Here is a 14,283-nt window from a genome sequence, read left to right as displayed (position 1 = left end):
TGCCCATGGGCAGTGCCCTGGGGGAGGCTGGGAAGTGGTGTGGGAGAGCAGGTGGTACCGAGCAGAGGTGGGGAAGGAGGACAGCTTCCCACCCCCCAGCACAGCTCTGAGTGCCCTGGGGTTTCACGCGTGCCTGGTTTCAGGTCTGGCATCCTTGAAGGATAACATGCATTTAGGTCACTGATTCACGCGTGCTCATTTAATTTCACCTTAATAAATGTTTTATGTGGTTTTGACATGTTCAGCGTCTCAAATGTATTGATCACAGCAGCCTGAGGAAACGTTATGACCATAACGTCGCAGGAAGCATTACAACGGCCCCAGCAAGGTGTATTGATTGCCCTCTTCTGCAGCTCCTTGAAGACAAAGAGCAGTCAGAGGGACAAGCTGGGATCGTAGTGTGCCCAGGTGAGCATCCCCAGTACTGCAGCATCTCATGCGCTGCTCTTCCCAGCACATGTACCCCATCCCTGGAGGCATTCAAGGCCAGGCTGGGGGAGCCCTGGGCAGCCTATCTGGTGTGAGGCAGTCAGCCCACAGCGGTGGGTTGGAGCTCGCTGATCTTTAAGGTCCCCTCCATCTGAAGCCATTCTATGAACTGTGCCCCCACATTTGCAGGGCTGCAGGCACATTATGGGTATGGACACCATGCCCAGCAGAGCCCTGCCGGCAGATTCAGGCTCTGTGTGCCTCCCTGCACCGCTGCCAGGCAGCACTTAGTATTCAGGAATGGTTCTCAGATGTTTCACTTCACAGCTGGTGAATGTACTCGGGGAACTCAATAAACCTCTGTGTAAGGAATTATCTCTCATTAATCTCCCCGGCAAGGCTGGCACAGCATAACACTCTGCCTGCATATAGCAGGGCACAGGGGAATGGGCAATAGGCAGTGAGTTATACTGGGAGAGCCCCGGGCTCTAAATAAAGGATAAATCCCCATAAAGCTTTCTGTCCTCCTGACCTCCTCCTGGGAAGAGGACAGCCCTGGGAGCAGCAGCGCATAGTCCTGCGGCCACACTGCCCACGTGGGCACAGGGCTGGGACGTGGCAGTGGTGCCCCACACACAGGGACATCCCAAAGTGAGGGAGGTGATGGATGGGCTGGCCCTGCTGCTGTGCCATTAGCAAGGACACACGTGCAGTGCATGAGCAGCAAAGCACTCTGCTAATGTGAGTGCAATCCCAGTGTGATTGATCACAGGGGGATGGGAGCCAGAGGCGGGAGGGAAGACAGGCAGGGAGCTTCTGCTCAGGAAGGGGTGTGTGCACCAGTGGGGCATTTAGCTGCAGTGTAGGTTGGGGATGGAAGCAGAGACATGGCTGTGGAGGGGGTATCAGCCACAGTGCCAACCTGGGAAGCAAATGGAAAAATAAAACCACGGCAAACTAAAGCTGTTCTGCAGCCATAACCAGCACACTGAAAAGAAAGATGATTTAGCCCATATTTCAAGAGTCTTCTTTTATGGATGCCTAATGTCCCATGACCAGTGTCCAACGAGGAGCAATTAAGCATTTGCTTAGACAAAATATGTCTCTTTGAGCAATAACCGGGCAAAGGCTTTTCCCCTGTAGTATCAGTATTCGGGTTTGCATCAGGAAGACAACGGCGGGCTCTGCTCCCTCACATGGCTGTGTTCTGTGTGCTGGGGCTGTTGATGAACTGCAGTGATGGAAAGGGAAGCTGATGAGTTTCCATAGCCAGAGCTGAACTCAGAGCTCTGTGCTCCTTGGGACAGCTCTGTCCCATGGCTGTGGCACAGCACTGCCTGCTGCTCAGGAAGGATAAAATTATACAGCTCCGAAGTTTAATATTACGAGCTCACCAATCAAAGAGATAAACTGAACGGTGACCACTTAGAGCCCTGCCGGCTGAAACATAATATTTGATGAGGCTGCTGAATAATATTCTGCCTCTTTCAGAGGCAGGGAGCCCATAATGCCAGCAGGATGGAGCCCTGATCCTCACAGCAAGGAGCAGCAGATCCCAGGCACAGAGCAGCCAACGAGGCGGGCACTTTCTGCCAGGAGAGCAGCTCAGGGGTACCCTGGTGCCTGTGCCACCCCTGCTTGACTCTGATGGGATACACCAGCAGCACTCCCCGTGGCTGCCTGTGCCCTGCAAGAGCCTCTCTGCCCCCCTGCACCTCTTCCCAGGGTCTCTGCTTGATGGAACATGCTTCTACCTCGCATTTCCTTTTATGATGCCTACAAATCAGAGCCAAGTGTATGGCAAAAATAATGAAGTTCTACAGTAATTACCTTAAAAGCAGCTAACTGAAAGCCTTTACTTGCTTGAGGCATTTCTGTAGCTGGATTTGGGCCATTTAATGCAAAAAGCTCAGGGAAAGCCAAACACAGCAGTGAACCCACAGGAAAGCACTGGGATTTGGGGTGAGCCCTGCCGTGTGCTTGCAGGGCACATTCCCAGCAGCACAGCACCCAGGGGCCGGGATGCTCCTGGCAGGGCACTCGGAGCACAGCACGCAGCTCGGTGTTTAATCTGCTGCAGTGCCAAGTGGGACCCAGCACAGCCTCGCTCTGTAATTGTCAGCACCGACAGAACTTTGCAATATGTCCTCTAACTGCCTCCTGAAGGACTTGTGCTATTTTGGTGAGCATCGCAGGAAAGGAAAGCTCTGTACAGCGTTAGCTCTGAGAAGTGAAAGCAATCTCATTGACACACAATGTGGAGTTTGATAGACAGGGCCGATACCCATAAACCACGCTGATTGACACTAATTACCCTGCCAGCTTTTGATTGCCTCTGATAATGTCCTACATTGTGCTGATTAAAAAATTAGTCCCGTATAAAAAAAATCAGAGCAGCGGGGGCTGATTGGAGGCGATCTCAATGTGGGCTTGGGATTTCATGCTCAACGCCTTTGCTTGCAGAGCATGGGCAGGAGGGGCAGCCCCCAGCCCCACGGCTGGCACGGGGCTCTCCTGCCCCAGGTTGGCACAGAGGTGCGTTGTGGTGGGGCAGGCGCTACGGTGTGGCCATGTCCAGAGGCACCGCTTCCTGTGCTGGGGACAGAGGGGGTTTGTTCCGGGCACAGAGCTGGTGTGGCACACACTGCCTGATTCAGCCCCAGTGGATGGGTCTCTTGGGAGAGCAAGTCCTCGGAGCCCCGCAAAGCGTGGGGAATTTTGGGATTTGCCACTTTTCCCTTCTTTCCCGTGGGGATATACGAAGTGGCACTGTGAAATTCGCAGTTCCCATGGCAGCCAGCGGCAGCTCCCAGCCCAACAGAGCCTGCAGTGTGATCGCACACTATTAGTTTGATAATATCATTTAGAGTTGACTTGGAACCACATCCCAGCTAATTAAAATAGAGCTGCTCATGAAAAGCGCAAGAGCAGAGCAAGGTGCGGAGCATCGTCGCCCCAAGCCCCGCGCCTCTGCAGCTGTCTCGTTGGTGAATGGCTTTGTATTTCCCCTTTCGCATCGCAGCTAATTCCATCCGTCACCAGACCAACGTGACTGTGCCCCCAGCAGCAAGAGCATGGCAGGGAGGGAAGCCCAGCTCCCAGCAGTGCCATCTGCAGCACATCCCTCCTTTCACTATGCTCCGCTCTCCTGAGCATTGCAGGGGCACTCAGAGCTCTGCTACAGGGAAGCACAGAGCGCAGCCCGCTCTGATGGGCAGGCAGAGGTGCCGGTGCTGCAGAGTTCACAGCCTGTGTGCCCAGCTGCTCTGCCCCATGGTGCCCCGGGCGGCAGAGTTGCTCCTTTGGCAGGCGGTAATTGCCGGGGTGAGGGAGGTGACGGAAAACATTTGGGGGCGTAGGGCACAGCGGTGAGGGAAATGCAGGCAGACAGGACCAGGCATGGTGTGGGCTCACAGAGCCGCTGTGCAGCCCATGTCTTGAGGAAGGAGATGCTGGGGATGCAAAGCAGCATGAATTCCAGTCTGCTCACCTTAATGGGAGCTCAGTGCCATCAAACCCTGCGTGCTGGTGTGTTCCCATGTACTTACAGGCTTGACTGATAAAAGTAAATGTGTTGGCACAATACACTCACACATAGGCGCCTGCCTTGGTGTCACCCATCAGGCTGATTAATACATGCACAGCACAGATGTGTGCAGTGCATAGACTGAAAAATAGCTCATAGAGAGATCTCAGAGTACCTGGAAATGGGATGGCATCGCCCAACAGGTGCAATTCTAGTGGCAGGCCACAGGCACCAGATTCTGTCCCAGCCCCATTGCAGCTCTGCTCTGCTTTCCCATGGAGAAGGCTCCAGGTGAGCAGAGAGCAGTGTTAAGCGCTGGCCTGGCTCCAGAGCTGATCCTGCAGGGATACAGGGCTGAGTACCACAGGCACCAAACCGCCCAGCCCTCCTGTCCAACTGAGTGCCAGGGCTCCATACAGCCTCTGCAGCACAAATCAAAGCAACTGCATCAAAGGAGACTGTAAAACAGGGGAGAGCTGTCTTCAAAGGCAGCCGGCACCAGGCCAAGGAGAATTTATCTTTTATCGCTTTCTCCTGAAAGGGAGAGAATCCTGCCAGCCACACTTGGCTCTCCAGCCTGCTGAGGGAAGAGATGGGGGCAGTTTGGGCGTGCAACGTGGCCTGGGTGGGAGGAAGGGCTGTGGGATAGAGGGGATGCAGGATGGAAGGGATGTGGGAGGGAGGAATGTGGAATGGAAGGGATGCAGGAGAATGAAGGATGCTGTTGGTAGAAGAGAGGTGATCCGTGTGCTTTGGCACCGACAGTGGCTGTAAGACACAAGTTGCCTTATAGCCTTAGAGAGACTTGAAGAGAGGCTGAATCAGAGAATTATAGAATCTCCAAGGTTGGAGAAGACCTCCAAGATCATCTAGTCCAACTGCCCACCTCCCACCAATAATTCCACATTAAACCATGTCCCTTAGTGCAACATCTAAACGTTTCTTGAACACCTCCAGGCACAGTGACTCAACCACTTCCCTGGGCAGCCTGTTCCAGTGCCTGACCACTCTTTCACAGAAGAAATGTTTCCTAGTATCCAACATGAAGACATCCAGGGCAGGACTTGAGAGTCTCCCAGGCCAACCCACCCAAGGAGACCTCATCCTCAGCAAAAGGGATGAACAGCACGGAACGTGCCTGCAGCAGTACCACAAATGTCTCAGGCTGGTTTGCTGTTTCAGTATTTACGGCCCTTTTATTTGTGAATACTGAAGAATATCAGCTTATCCTTGCAGGATGTTTGTGGAAAGGAAATGCATCATGTCTCTCTAAGAGCACAAAATAGAGAAAGTATTTCCATGCCATTCAGAAAAGCTGCTTTTACTATCTGCATAATAAATGTACAGGCCTCCAGCTTGCAGATAATTTGCAGAGGACAAGGTACTCTTGGTGAGGGTAAGAACCCATCTAAAATAAGCCTCTTTTGCCAGAAAAGCATTTAATTTGGATTTGGGTCAAGGTTTCAGGCTCATGCTAAGTGCCTTTTCAATCACACCCCGTGTGCACAGTGCCATCCTTCTGATGCGCAGAATGAAGAGGCCGTGGGTGCTGCATCTCAGGGGTTCAAAAGGAACCTTTGTTTTCATCCTTAAGCAGTTCCCCAATGATTTTTCAGCTGAAATACATGTGTTAAAGCTGGATCACTTGGAGCGCCAGGCCATGCCTACAAACCATGTTCTTGCTTCCCGCATGCCCACCGTGCAGACCCTGACTGTGCATGCATGGGCCCACAGCTGGAAGCACAGCTGCAGCAGATAACAGCAGAGCATTTAGCAGGGAGGCAGCCCAAGCTGGCAGTGTTGTTTCTCCAGCATTAATTATGGATGCTGCTTCAGGCATCCCCTGTCTGAACCCCGTGCTGCAGAGCATAGCTGCGCTGTGAGCTGCAATACAGCGTCATCCTGTTCCTAGAAAAGCCTGATCTCTATGGAAGTAAGCAGCTGGGGGAGGAGAACAGGGACATCCTGCCCCAGTCGTGTTGGTCCCCAGGCTCAGAGCACTGGCAGTGGCACCCTGTGTGCCAGATCAGACCTTTCTTTTATTTTTAATGCATGTTAAGCTCTCAGCAGATAGGATCTCTCCGACTTCAACATTTCCATGTAGCTTAATTCCTGGTGTTTGAGGGAGGCTGGTGTTCTCCCGACGTTGCCATAGTTACTGATGCATGCATTCCTCATTTCACACGCTAATGACTGTCCCAGCCCCTTGTTTGTGGAATAAACTCTGTAACCCTGAGAGTAGAATAGAATGAAATATGAAGGCAGAGGAGGAGAGAATGGGATGGGACCAGTGGGCAGCCCAGTGCGAGCACCACTTTGTGTAGGCAGCCAGGCTAGCATCACTTCTGCCCAGCTCTGCTTTCTGATCCCTATCTCTGTGACAATAAGCTCTTTCACCATCCTTACAGCAGCAGTGGTTTAGGGAGCTCAGCCCGTTTAGCTTATTATAGAGCTGGCTGAGAAGAAACCTGATCGCGGTCTTTAAGTACCTATGCAGGGAGGTGATGATGTGTGCTATTAAAGAGCTCTTTGCAGTGGCCGATAAAGACATCAGAATGTCCAGCACTGACAATTCAGCAAATTTCCAGCTGGAAATGCAACAAGCACTTTGTGCGTAAGAGCCGCTGGCTATCCAGGAGGTGCCGAGGGGTGTGGGGAGCTCTCAGGGCTGCAGCACACACACATTGACTGTGTACAGCAAGAAATGCCCAGGGAGGTGGAGGGGTCACTGTCCCTGGAGGTGTTTGAGAGCTGTGGAAATGTGGCACTGAGGGATGTGGTCAGTGGGCATGGTGGGGGTGGGCTCAGGTTGGACTTGGGGTTCTGCGAGATCTCTTCCAACTTTAATGATTCTATGAAATCTTGTGCCATCCTCCCAAGCCTCCAGGTGTGCCCAGAAGTGTGTGAGCAGGGTGTCCCAAATGCGTGGATGGATGGACGGACAAAGCCTTGGAGAAAGCAAGCAGTGTGTAGAGCCAAGGTGGGGATGAGGAACCAAAGCCAGAGGAAGAAACTGAGCAGAAGCCCTTCACAAAAGCAGGGGAGGAGATCTGTCTGCTCCATGCCTCTGACGCAGGTACATTCCCTGCAATGTGCAGAGCATAAATTGCTTCTCCTCTTCACCACTGTGGGCACAGCCATGCTCTGAGCTCTCCCATCACCAGCACTGCAAACCCTTCAGCTCCCTTCCATGTCAGTTTTAGCTTATCTCTGCAAACATGATGGAGAAGTTGTATGTGGAGGCAAGCAATTAAAAAAGTACTTTTTTTTTATTAAGATGTTAAACACACAAAACTGGCATTGTCTTTGCACTTCAGCACAAGGACGTGGAAATAAGTGATTGCGGCCTCACCTCTTGAACTGCATCTCACGATTGGTTTTGTTTTATTGGATTAATATCATTGTGACCTGCTGACTTACTCAATGTAGGGAATAAGGTGCCAAAAGGGACTAGTCTCCCAACCCGTGGCTAACTCCTACCCCTGCCACGTGGGGAAGACACAAACTGGGCTGAGCCTGAGCACTGGCTGTGCCCTGAGGCTGGAGGTGCCCAGGGCTTCCCTTCCTGCCTTCCACCCACGCTGTGCAGAACCTGCCAGCAAGAAGTATGTTCTGAGAAGCCTTCAGACTCCTGTGCAGCCCTTAAGTGCCGGGCTGACAGCAAGGCCCTTGGTTCTTCCCAGCACTGCGTGTGATTGACTCACACATTTCCCTTAATGAGCAATTCTGGGCAGCAGAAAACAAGCACCAGAGGACGATTTCAAGAGAGGAAACAATGAGGAGAATGTCAAAAAGTAAAAGGCGCTGGAAGGAAAAGTACTTGCAAAAAGCAGCCGTGGAGAGAAACCCAATAATGCAAGCCTGAGGGAAGCGCTATCCTTAAGAGAAAAGAAGAAAGAGGATTTCCCCAAGTGGCAAAGCAGGGGCATGGCTCTCCTCCCCGCCCTGGAGCGCAAGGGGCTGCAGGGTGGAAAACTAGCCCTAGAATGGCATGTATTCCCCGGAGCAGCAGCAGCTCACAGCCCCCAGGGCCTGCAGTGACCAGGGGTTGGGGACATGGTGGGGCCACAGCGGTGAGCCCAACCCCAGGCAGCAGCGGGCTGAGTGCGTCACATTGCCCGTCTGCCAGCTTCACCCATGCTGCTTTTCTCCTGTTTCTTAGTAACTGCCTGATCCAGGTTATGTTAATATGGATTTAAATCTTCCAAAGAGCAGAAAATTAAGGGAAATTATGAATCAATTTACGTTTCATCTGATTCATAAACCTACACACTCTACAAAATGAGTTGATTTGAAATAATTAAAGTTAAGAATGTCCTCATCACCTCTTCAATAATTCTGCTAGATGCGCTGTGTTTTCCTTGTCTTTACTTTTGCCCTCTTCAGCATTTCAAATTACACGTCTCTCTTTGTTTTTTTTTCCAAGCTACCCCAAATTTAGCAGGCAATTAACAAAGTGATATGTAATAATAATGACAGCATTAATAATAGCAATAGGCGGTATGTGCAGCAGAGTGCCAAAGCAAGCAAGATGAATGGGAGCTCCTTGAGACAGAGCGCTTTAAAGAGCATCTCCGGGGCGTGCTGTTATCCAGCAGGGGGATCAGCGGATGGATGAGCCCTTTCACAGTGCTGTTTTCTCCATAATTCCACCCCATCCTACCCCAGGAACCCTGATTTTGTACCCCAGGGGTGGGCAGGGGCAGGGCATGGGGCACACACTGCTGGTGCAGCCGCTGTTTGCTCCTTGGAGATGCTGCCCTACTTATTTAATCTTTCAGAAAGATGCCTGACGGGTTTTATAAAGTGTCTGAGTGCAGTTTATGCTCTTGGGTTGCAGGAAATTAAATGCCTTTTGGTTGTCTCCTCGGGTAGTAAAGAATGAGTTCAGGAGACTTATTAAACTTCATTTCCATCTCCATCCCCGGTGAAGGCACACTAAATAACTCCGTCTGGGTGGTTTTGGAGTATGTCATGGGCTTATCTCCTGGCCAGGCAGCACCATGGATGATTGCGACTTCAGAACTGCAAAAAGTCTCCGTCATTTTCTCATTTATTTTATTCTATTTTTGTGCTCACAGCTCACAATTGTAAACAGCTGTATCAGGTGAACTGTTCAAGCACAGGGGCACAGGGGATGGGTGCAATCTGGGGCTGCTGGGCACCCGGAGGGACCTTTCCTCCATCTCATAAAAACTACATTTCCATCACCAAAAGCCATTGGCCTTGTGCAAGCGGCAGAACCTATGCTCTCTAGCATTTGTTTTTCTCCAGGAGATTTCTTTTAATTGCATATATTAAAACCCATTTTAAATGATTGTTATGTCACGGGGAAATGGCGTGGCCATTTTGGTAATTCTCTCTTCTACAGATTCATAATTTTAGGGCCAGAGAGGATTATTATGAGCTGTGGGGCGGTGTCTGGATAAGCTCACTCGATTCCTCCCTCAAGCCCCGAGCTCCTGGCTGAGCGACCACCTCTGTGTGCAGAGAACAGCCCAGCCGTCATTAGAGAGCGTCATGAGCCGGGTTGCTCGGTGCCCACAGGCTGTCCCTGCAGCAGGCCCATGCCCACACACTGACCCCATGCTAAATAACCCCCCTGGGTACCCTCTGGTGCTTGGAAGCAGGGGGATAGTAGCTTGCCCTGTGCTTGGACCATTGCCATACCTCCCGGCTGCAGCCACGTCCCAGCCCTTCGATGATGACGGAGCCCTACTGACATCAGGGAAAAGCTCTCAGCATCACTTGCTGCCTTCCCTCTCAGTGTTTGGAGCAATTGGAAAGATTTCCAGCTCACAGCCAGCACGAACCCGGCCAGCTGCTGCCATCTATGGCAGGATCGCCGCAGCAGGATGGCGTGCCAGCTCCATGTGTCCCTGCAGCCAAGGCACAGAGAGCATGGGAGGTACACAGCCGTGGCAGTGCCAGCTGTTCTTACCTCCTCACCTACGTTTTTCAGCCCAAACCCAAGTTCTTCTATTGGAAATTTGGCCCTTGCGTGCTGACTGCTGTGTGCTGCTGGGCACAGGGCTGTGTCGTGGCAGCTACGTGAGCTGCTTCACCTGCATGCCACAGTAGGGGACTGAGGAATTAAGCGGCCTCTAATTTTATCATCAGGGTTCATTAAGTTAATTAAATACTGTGGACGCACTCTGTTAATCGGCTTTGCAATGGCAGAGAGGTTTCAGCAGGATCCAAGGAGATGCTGATGGTGCGAAATCCAATTTCCGTGACACAGCGCCAGGGGGACACTGGGCTGCCACCTCCCACTGCAGAGACCGACCCCGACCCCACTGTGCTGAGCAGGCGCATGGGGAGCGAATTTGAAATATGAAAGTGTGTTGACTGCACATGGGTTGAAATAAAGGGAACAGGGGGTTTTCCTGGTGGTGAAATCCCAGGGCCAGGAGGAGGACACGACCGGTGGCCTTGGGACAGCTCTGCATGGCACAGTGGCACCGCTGTCCCTGCACCACAGCACGCAGCAGTGTGGTCAGAAATAAGAGTCCCCAAAGAAGGGGGAAACTGCAGTTGAATAAGATAAAGGAATGAACAGGACAACCAGCCCGGGGGGCCCTGCCCCAGCTCCTTTGCTATTTTAAAAACATAAGTAGCACTGCGTGCGCTTTGCGTAGGGAGGTGATTTCAGCATCTGTTCTGGCTGCTGGGGCACCTTGTAGCAACACAGTCGCGTGCTCAAATAGTTGTTAGAGGACGGGATGGTTTTCTGTTGCTTTCAAGCTAATCACACGAAGAAAAGCAACATCTGCTCTGTGAATGGGCTCCCAAGGAGAATTTTGGAAGAGAATGGGAAAGAGTTGAAGCAGCAAGATTCTCTCTTGGGAGAACACATATTTTTAGCCTGTCACATGCCCCATCCCTCCCTGTCCCTGCAGGCAGGTGACACCCGGGGAGGTTTTTGGTTGGAAGGTGGAGCCAGGAGCCCTGGTAATAAGGCAGAGGTAAAAGGGGAGAAGATCCTAATGAGAGCACAGTAATGAGCGCTGCACTGCTCACTTCCATCGCATGGAGAAGCGAGCCATAAATCAGGCCAGTGGCTGCCGTGTGCTCTGCGAGGGCTCTCAGAGCGGTAGGAAAAAGTCATCCATCACCGGTAACAGGAGTAGGATCCGAGTTTCAATTACAGATTCTCAAGCTATGCATTTGCAATTGTTTGGAAACAAAGTCCTCTTTAATTCCTCACTCGGTGCCATGAGTGGGCTGAGTGGCTGCAGCAGATCGGGCTGGGGATGAGCAGGAAGGGAAATCCAAAGTGGGATCCAAGAGCTGTATGTCCCCTTACGGGGGGACACGAGCTCACACCCTGCCCTCTGTGTTTCACTGGTGGGCAGGACGAGGCTGTTCCAGTCCTCACTGAGCCATCCTCCCTAGTCCCTGTATGTCATGCAGGCTTGTGTTGGAATTAATCATTCTGGCAGTTTACGAGGCAATTAAAAGAAGGGGCCATGTGCCTGATTATACAGCAAATAAGCCTTGGCAAATTACAGCCATATTAAAGGTAGATCCAATTAGCTGTGGTGATCGTGGGGGAGAGCCCTCATGGTGAGATCTCCTCCTCATTCCCTGCTGCTGCTGCAGGTGCAGCTCATCCCCTCCCTCAGAGCACCTGCAGAGGTGGTGATATAAGGAGATGGGACTCAACCATGGTGGTTGGGTGCAGGTGGTTGTGCCAGAATTGTAGGGCTTAGAAGGGATCTCTGGAGATCATCTAGTCCAGCTCGGGGCTGTGTGATAAGAAGTGCCATGTGTTGAGGGGTAAGCCCTGATCTGTAGGTGTATAGCTGTTAATGCACACATTGATACATCTGCCAGTAGCTACTGTAACAGGTTGTGCTGAGGATGGGGTTTGTGGGGGGCTTCCAAAAACCAGGGATGACTGCGAATTGAAAGGCTGTCCTGTTAATACTTTGCCCCCACTCTGGCAGATATCAAAGGTGGACCTGTGGCTTTAAAAGCAGCCCTGAAGCTGTTCCCGGTTACACCTCTAAAATAAATACGCACGTACATGTATGGCTGCCAACTTCCCAGAACAAAATGTCAGCAAATGCCAGCGAGTTCCTGACCTTAATTCCAGCAGTCTTGCCTTCTTCCCTTTCTGAACTTCTTGCTTCCTTTCCAATCATTGCAATTTAGATGTTAATCACCAGGTTTCATTAGGCAGAAAATGGGCTGCTCTCCGTGCTGCCCTGCTCAGCGCTTCTCCCAGCTGCGCTGTGCAGGTGGCAGAGGGACAGCGTGACCGCCGGGCCAGCCCTGCAGGGACGCTCCGTGCAAAGCGCAGAGGCCGAGCTGCGGGCTGCGACTCGGGGTCCGTGCACGCTCTAGCGTTGCGCTTCGCAGCCAGGAGGTGGCAGGGCAGGGCCAGGAATCGCCATCCCAGCGGGCAGGCGCTGCCTGAGCGCGGGAGGGGACCCCGGTGCCACCGCAGTGCCCACACAGAGACCCCGAGCAGCTCGCAGCGCCGTGTCCCGGCAATACCACGTGCCCGAGCTCGCTCGAAGCAACCCGATTTATTTGGATGGCGGAGTCCTCCCAGCTGTGCCCGTGGAGCAGTAGGGTCCTTGCCCTGGGTGACGCCAGCCTGCTGCCACCTGCCCGTGTGGCACTGGGGACCTTTGTCCCCGCCACCCATTGTGCAAGTGCGGGCGAGGCGCCCGGCTCTGCCGGGGCGGAAGTGGACAGGGCTGAAACAACAAGAGAACCGGTCACACCGCTTGTGTGCCTGGCTGTGGGGTGTAATTGCTGCTTCGGGAAGGGAGGAAACGGGCTCTGGGCGTGCGAGACAAACACGGTGTGAGGGTTTGGTGCTCTCCCTGCTCACTGGGGGTGTCTGGGGCCTGGTGGGTGACTGGGCCTGGCCTGCTGGTGCGGGGCTTGGCCACGTGCTCCCGGCGAGTGGTGGTGGTGGGTGCAGGGTTGGACACTGTCTCTTCCAGGGGTCACTGTAATGTTACGAGCTTATCGGGAAAGTGGAGCTAAGTGGAATGTCACAGGCGTCCCTGCAGAGTGCTGCAGGCGGGGATTTGGGGTGGGCTGGCTGCAGAAGAGCAGTTGTGTCACACGTTGCAGCTTGCTGGCACAGGAGGCCCAAAGGCTGAGAGCCTGGCAAGGTGCATCCTTTGGCCTCAGGCTTGCTCTGGGCAGTGCTGCTGCCACCATGGCCATGATGGATCTGCACAGGGCTGGAATCCTCAGGGGGCTTCTCAGGTGGCTGCGTGATTCCCAGCACCTGGGACTGCAGTGCTGCCAGCTGAACCTTCCTGAGAGATGGAACAACCTTCAGCCAGAGCCCAGAGCACTGAAGGCCGTGGGACAGACCCAGCCTCAGCACTGCCCGCCCGCACTGCCTTCTGCTCGCCCCAGACTCAAGCCCCAGCGCCCCAAGGCTGTGTGGCTGTCCCCCTGCCCCTGGCAGAAGCAAGGGCTTGAAGCGTTGGTGGCACAGCTGGTGCTCCCACACACCTCGTGGCACCGCTGAGCACCGGCAGCTCTTATCTCCCATGTGCCTGGCCCTGCCTCTGCCTGCTGCTGGCTCCGGAAAATCCACACCAATGGGAGGAAGCAAAACACTTTTTCAGATATGGCTGAAACAGTGCAGCTCTAAACAAGGAAAGTTTCACTGCGCTGATTTGCACTGAGATCAGCCCTGGGTCTGCTGCGCTGAACTTGGTTGGGGACAGAGCCCAGTGTCTGACAGCTGAGGTGAGGCCCCCAGCTCGTGCTCAGTGCCAGGCAGGTGGGCTCCTGTGCGAGGAGTAAGCAGCACTGGGGTGTCTTCAGCGAGATGGGAGCCAATGAGCAGCTTTTGGGGGCTTTTATAAGGTTTGGTGCGGCCAGGTCTCGAGAAGCAGTCTTCCACAAAGCCCGGGGCAAGATTGTATCACTTCCAGTTACTTGGTTTCCATGGGTGTCTGGTACACGGGGGTGGGAGGGCTCCACGTGGCCGCTAATCCCCAGAGCCCGAGCGTTCCCGGCCGCTCCAAGCACATCTTTATCCCCACTCTCAGCATCCCCAGGCTCAGCTTTGCATCCTGGGGAGCTCCCAGTCTCCCCACCCTTTTAAAATTCCTTTCCTCGAGCCCTCCGCAGCGCTGGGGTGCAGAGCCGGGGCCGCGCACTAGATGTCAGCGGTGCCTCCGTCAGGGCCCCTTTCGGGTGGTGGTTTTTTTTTTTTTTTTAAAATTATTTATTTTTTTAAATTCTCCCGGCCCCTCCCTCCCCGGGGCAGCGGGGCTGCGCCGCGCTCCGCGCCCCCCGCTCCTCCCTTCCTCGGCGCTGCGCGGCGGCGCGATCCCGCCCCGGGG

The sequence above is a fragment of the Numida meleagris genome, chromosome 7 (assembly GCF_002078875.1).
Source record: "Numida meleagris isolate 19003 breed g44 Domestic line chromosome 7, NumMel1.0, whole genome shotgun sequence".
Taxonomy (NCBI): domain Eukaryota; kingdom Metazoa; phylum Chordata; class Aves; order Galliformes; family Numididae; genus Numida; species Numida meleagris.
This window is presented reverse-complemented; position numbering follows the sequence as displayed.